The following is a 7,398-nucleotide window of genomic DNA, read 5'->3' as shown; positions in this document are numbered from 1 at the left end:
TTTTAGCGTACTGTCTACCAATGAGCCACTGGATAACAGACAGCCCCCAGATTCTATTCAAATGGCTTATTGTATGACCAGAAACGCGTTACTCAGTGTCGTGTCGAAATTGTCGTCGTGTCATACTCGTACATTTTTATGGACTCCGTAGATATTTAGGTTCATTTAAAAACAAAAAATGTCATAAAAAAATTCATTGGTAGAGTACCTTTAAATCACGTGCTGCCCTCTACGTGCTTCGATTTTGTACAGAACTTGAAGTTCGAGAGCCGCGGCACCGACACAATCGAATTGTGAACAAAATGATGTTCTAAGTTACGGCACGTGTCGTGTACTCATCGCACGATCTTAGAAATTAACGATGTACGAGATGAATATTACCATTTCAAGGAGAAATCACCTATCGTAAGATATATACACGTACGACGTCGCTTTTATGAAAGCAACGTTGTACTCGCAGCCATTGACACGAAATAATGATCGTTCGCATGTAAATGTAGCTGATCGTATCTTTTTACAGCTTTTGCTTGCATAGCAATAATTATTGACCAGTGAATATAGTATCCTATTGATGTATCGACCGATGAATCGATAGTGTTCTCCGTGTACTAAATTCAGAGTGCTATATCCTTGTCGTTGGCAAACAGTCATAAAAATTAAATTTATTATTTATTATACATAATATCAATTTCTTAGAATTTAATTCTTAGTTTTTAAATATGTATTAAATTTCATAAATGATCCAATAGGAATTTCTATTGTTTCTAAGAAAGGGAATTGTGTTTAAGATAACTTAAAAAAAACTGTCCGATTGACAAGGATGTGTACTTGATTCATCTGCGTTCGTGCACTTATCGTAAATCTAGTCAGAACGAGAATATCGAGAAAAGGTGTCTGGCTCGATGTATCGAGCTACGGAAAAGGATATGTTTAAATTCAAAAGAGACGAGTTAGTCCGGCCTACGCTTAAAAAAAAGACGGTTTCGTGCGTTATTCGAACAAAAAATTACTGCTATACCATGTACCTATTGTTACGTGTAGAGTTACCGCGTAACAAATATCCGTACGTCTAAAAAAAGAAAACAAAAAAAAGAAAGAAAACAAACACTGTATCGTCTAGGCGTAGTAAAGCGAGTTTCTTTTTAGTCTTATGTCCGGTACATTAGAAAGAAGATTTTCAGCACTCCGCGTCGTATTATCGATAGTCATATCGCGATATATCTCTTTCGGTTGTATATATCGTTTTTGTCAGAACGATAGATTCTCGATGGTCGTTGAAAATGGCGCGAATCAGACGAGAGAATGCAACGATTGCCGTCCTAAACACATCGATACGTCGAGCGGGGTTAATCGATTATCCAAAGGTTTCTTTCGACTTTAATTGCATAGAAAGTAAGCCATTGGTGATTTATAAGTACGTTACAATCGTACACCGGTGTACGATTACACCGTATCATAAAATGTTACGAATTCTGATCCGTCGAGATTTAAATGAAAAAGTAATATTCGTTGAAAGACTTATCGAATAATCAAAGTTGAAATCTCATTCATTGTGTGGGAAGAAAGAATATGTTTGAAAGAAAAAACAAATTATCGAAACGTACTGTTTATACTGTTGTTATTGTTGCAACGATCATCGAGCTGACAAAGATGTTAATCTCTTTTTTTTTTAAGTTAAACATTGTATGTTTTTTTTTGGTTAAAGAGAACGTGTGGCGTTTCATTTATTCTAATGTTACATCGTTTTACAGTATTTATGTTTTTCAATATCATACAAGTATTCTTGAGATATCGTACACGGCCAGGCCACGTTAATAGCTGAATGTTAAGGTTGCTAGCTAATTAGCGAAAAGTAAATATATATTTTTTTAGTTTCTCGTTAAGTACATCAATTTTTTCAGACATTTTTTATCGGAACCTTTCGTCCTTAGGTTTTATCTTTTTTTTTGTATTTACAGCGATCGAATCGGAATAACTTTTTTTCTACTTAATTTCTACACTTTATATGGTCCTCGTTTTAGTGCGCATGCGTAAGCTTTTCTAATGATTGTGCTTCGCAAGATCTAGCTTATATCGTATAACGAATTGTTTATATTTTTTATCGTCATGTAACAGAGGAGAGATAAAGCCAGAGTATCTTTGCGTGTGTGTAAATTACAGAGTTTAACGATTCACGTTGCACAATTTAACGGGTATGTAACTATTAAGATTATAATTTCCGTTGTATATATATTTCTTTCGATTATCGAAGAGAACTATCGTCATCGATTCCATGGCGTATAAGCAATGTATTTTAAAATCGGCTGGGCTAAAAAAACAAAGAAAGGGGAGTGAAATAAGCAAAAATCAGAGTACATAAAAGAACAAAAAAAAAAGAAAGAATATAATGGTAAATATGTATAAGTATATACATACTTATATATATATATATAGTAAAAAATTTACAGTAGCATGTTAGAAATAAATCTGTGGCAGACGATAGTACTCTTGTCAGGCGCCGACACTCTAACCTAACCCCATAAACAATTTTTGCCGTGAGATTTTTGTAACCGCTAGTCAATCGTATTAAAATAGGGAAAAAGGGATATTGGGGGGGGGGGGGAGAAAAAAAAAGAAAAAGTTATGCGTTATCGATGAAACGTTCCACTCGCTTCGTTTTAATACTGTATGCGTACGCACGTGACCGTACACCGGATATCACGTGCCGTATATTCGTTAAAAAAACGAGGAAAGACGTTAATTTATCGATGTATACGCGAGATTATAAGCCAACAGGAGGTAAAACCGCGTATTTTTTTGACGTGTCAAGTTAACATACGTAAAGAGCGAATGAAGTGATATATACATATATATATATATAAATTATAAATATATATATTATATGTTGCATAAATTAAGATGATAAAAGAAAACTAAAATATTGTTGCAATATAGAGCGCTAAGTAGGGTCACACGTAACTATCAACTGTGGTACCCCTTTCCTTTTTAGGATATAATTTACAGAAATTATATATATATATATTATATATATATTTATTATTATATATATATAATTATATATATATAATTATATATATATAAAAAGCATACATACCCGCATATATATATGTGTGTGTGTGTATGTATACGAACAAAAAAAGAATAGAAATGTATATATTTATAAATATATATACGTACTACATAAATAGGAAGTATCATATTAGGAATACGTCATATTCTTTATGTTCCTTCAGACCTATGTTAAAATCCGTCATTTTTCTTTCTGTTTCAACGATCTTGGTTTGCTTTTCTGTTCATGGGAACGCGGGATGGTTGCTGCAACGATGACGACCTTCTAGAAATCGCGGAAGGAAAAAAAAGAAAATAATAAAAAAGGGACCAACGTCGCTGAAAACGAACGAACATCGTGGATTTTATCCTGGGTCTGAAAGATATCGGGAATGCCATACAAAAATGAACAAAACGAATAAAAAAAAAATATGAAAGAAAGCATCTGCAAAAAAAAGATGATACCAAGATCATAAACTCTGTAATGTCGTAAACTAAATATCGTCTGTGCACAGTGTTGGGTAAAGATATTCTAAAAATGGAATGACAGCAAGATACTTCGTGAAAGCCTTTTGAAACTCGCGATTAATCACCGGCTCCTCTTTCGTGTGTGTTAAGCAATCGTCATATCTGATATAACTTTGTAATAATAGTACTATTATTAATAATAGGGCTGTAAAATCGTGTGAATATAACTCTAGGTACGGGACAGAATAGAAATTACGTTGGAGATGCAAACGAAACGAATTCTCTGATTGTACCAAGGGACAGCCGGTAACAGCTGTTATTCGAGTAAATCGTGAACGATTAGCAGCGCTTCGATCGAATTCTCAATGCCTCATAAAACTTTACTTTCTACGTGTACATAGGTGTAAGCGTGGAGCTACGTACTCACGTAACATCACATATTTGGAAATGTAATATTCTTAAATTTGACCAAAGGTGTAGGCATTTCAGTTCACACGAAGCAAAATGAAAATGAGAGATGGTCTATGCGTTTGAATTACTTACACTGTTTCATCGAACACACGAGGAACATATTCGACAGTGTGAAGGCCCGTTTTTAGATAAATTCGTTAACCCCCGGTGGCACAAAAGATCCGTTTTCACAAACGAACGAGCAATCAGCCGAAGGCTGGAGATAAATTTACTTCCTCAAAAGATACATACATAATCGAGAGAGTTTTATCCTCTGACGAAAGTAGCCGTCCGTATGATTGGAAAGCAAAAAAAAAAAAAAATAGAAAAAGTGAAAAAGAGGAAGAAACGAGCGAAGGCAGGATGGAGAATTTCGATGCGCGAAGGAGTAGCAATCGCTGTGTTACAATTGTATTAAAACAAATGTGTCGTTGAATTTTCATAGCGAGCGTACCTACGTATATGTATATGTTGACCGTATCATTGTCGTTACCGATCGTAGAATTTATGAAAGCTCTCTGAGTGTGTCCTTTCGTTACCTGAATCGCCATCCCTCCTTTTCACACGACTTTCATACGTCGCGCCGACCATCAAAACTCTCTCTTTCCCCCGTTTTCGATATTTACAATCAAAAACTCTCCTTTTTTACTTCTCTTTTCATTTTTGAAATATTTTGCTCACTTTTCTTCAGAATATATTGTATGTCATTGTAAAGCTAAGCGTTCGTGCGTGCGTGCGATATGTACATAAATGTAACGATACACATGCGCATACATTATAGTGAAACGAATTGTATTCGTGCACGATGATGCATCGTACATGCGACACTGTGCGAGAAGAAGCGATTTTTTTTAGAGAATTTATCATCAAACGTTTTCTGTTGTTTGACTCTCGTAAAAGTAGATTTACTTTCTAGTGAGAGATAGATTTTTCTATGAAATGACTATTAAGTTTGAATTTTCTGTAGGCAGAAGGAGAAAAGATACGGATACAAAAGATGCATTGCTTCTTTTTGTACAGTGTTTTACATGAGCTAATGTGTGTTTCGTTGAAACTGGAATAGCGACACTATTTTCCTTCCGACTCGAATTGAATCTTGTATTTTACTTTATTCCCGATTCGCGCACAAATGCAAGAAATGATGCGTTAGATCGACCAACGCCCAATGTGATGCACACAAGCTGTTTAAACGTACAATTAGGGAACAAACATTTATTTTTTTATATGTACCCCAGCTGGTCGTTCGTCGGACATTTTACGCGCGTGATTGAGGATTGAACATCTCGTATAGGTCAAACATTATTTCGCGTGTTGTATCTCCTCGCACAAAAAAAATTTATATATCAGCGTCTGTAAGTTTTCCTGTTAGAGTCTATAGAATTCCGGAATGTACACAAATTCAATCCCAAAAAGTTACGTTTTACAATAATGTTATTAAGAATAGAAAGTCTAATTAATACGTTGCAATTAACACCTTGTGAACTAACAACACACGTTGCTCTTGTTATTACAAATATTATCGACATCCAACCACTCTACCATTTATCATTACAAAGTAATATTAATTTTTATCATAAAGAGAAGTATCATTTAAGGAATTAAAAAAGGGTTTAAAAAAGAACAGCAAAAATGAACGCGTGATAGTGCACAAAGTGTTAAGCGTTTTGATTGTCAGCATCGATGCTTCAGGGCGAAAAATCATTGTTATTTTGATTAGAACCGCAATCGATCTATCTAATCGAAATATACGAAGACGAAAAAAATTAAAACAAAAGAAGGTAAGGAAACGCCAAGTCTCCGAGACGTTGACGACTCATCGAGAATCGAAGTTTTACACGTCCAGTCGCAGTTTCTTTCTAATGAGATTTATTGCGTTGTTGACCGTGCTAATTCTATCTGACTTAAGCCTATTTCCATGTTGAAGACACACCAGTGATTGTTGCCGAGCTGAAAAGTCCGAAGTCTAATTTATAAATGTGATAGAAAAGCGTGCGAGCAGGGAATTCGCGAAATCGGCTTTGGAAACAGTTCTCTAATCAAATTATAAATTAATTTCACCCGGAAGTATGTATCGTCTTTATGAGTTGCAAAGTGGATTGAGATTTATGAATCTTTTTATCTTTTGATAAATAACTTTTTTACGCGTATATTGAGAATTGTTCTTCCTTATCGATAGAGCATCTTACATATCCGCTTTGTAATTACATATATGGTAAAGTTCATTGTACAAATATTTGTTACTCGTTTTATGGTTGTCTTTTCGTCGACAAGTTTGTTAAACGGATCGTTCATCGATCGTTTGAACATACGATACAGAAGAGTCGAATAGCGGAACCGAGAAATACTTGGCAAGCATACATGCTGCTGTTTAAAAGCTCGTTGAAAGGAAGTTCCCTGTTCATGCGCGGACAGAGCTGTATTAGCGATCGTTATAAATGAGCATTATTTATTTCTCGATTGTATTTATATATCGTTAATCGTAGTGAGTCTTAATAGTAATTTACGGAAGTGTTATTATCTGGTGCTGAATATTAATATATATCTGTCGATGTATTGGTGACTCGAATCGAGATATCGTTAAGGAATTACGATCGAAACAAGGAGGAATTAGAGTATTTGCATTAGTTGTTAAGTAAATAATTTTTGAAAAATAATTTTACTTAACTCGGTAATACAACGATTTCACTATATGAGTTACTTGTTACTCGTTGCTTGGGGAGTGGTAATTTCGTGTGCAAAAATTGCTACTGCTGATTAGCGTAATCAAGTTAGCTCGATTTCGACCGTATTACCGTGGTAATTAAAGATATTTCATTTATTGATCGATTATCTTTTCGATATTACAAATGATCCTTACGGTTCGCTGTATAAAAGAAAGAAAGAAAGAAAGAAAGAAGGAAACTCAGTGTAGTCGCTACCGTAAGAATTCTCCTTGTTCGTATAACGATACTTAACATTTTCGATCGATTCTTGGTTCGATCTAGAAATACATCGGGCGTTATACGCGATTATTACTCCGTAGCTGATGATTCGTTATGTGCGTATTGTAAATTCGAACGATTGTGAATGTATTTTACTTGCGTTTGCACGAGTCCTACGCTATTTCCCTCGGTTTTAGTTTTCTTTTCTATTTCTTTACCGAAGCATTCCCAAGACGAATCTCGTAAGCACTTCTTTGTAGAAGTAGTAGAAAACACATTTACCGACCGGCATTTAAAATACGCGTATTCCGATATATTAAAATATTTCGACGGGATATTTTAATATATATCGAGGGGTGTTTAAAGCGGACACACTTATAAACGATGAAATATTGCAGAAACACACACACGTACAATATATATGCATGCAAAAAATTGAACGCATTGAAGAAAGTGTGTGTTGTTGAAATTAATTGAGTTGTTAATTTCGTGCAAATGAGTCAGAAATACA

The sequence above is a fragment of the Bombus bifarius genome, unplaced genomic scaffold, assembly GCF_011952205.1.
Source record: "Bombus bifarius isolate JDL3187 unplaced genomic scaffold, Bbif_JDL3187 scf7180000007990, whole genome shotgun sequence".
Lineage (NCBI taxonomy): Eukaryota > Metazoa > Arthropoda > Insecta > Hymenoptera > Apidae > Bombus > Bombus bifarius.
This window is presented reverse-complemented; position numbering follows the sequence as displayed.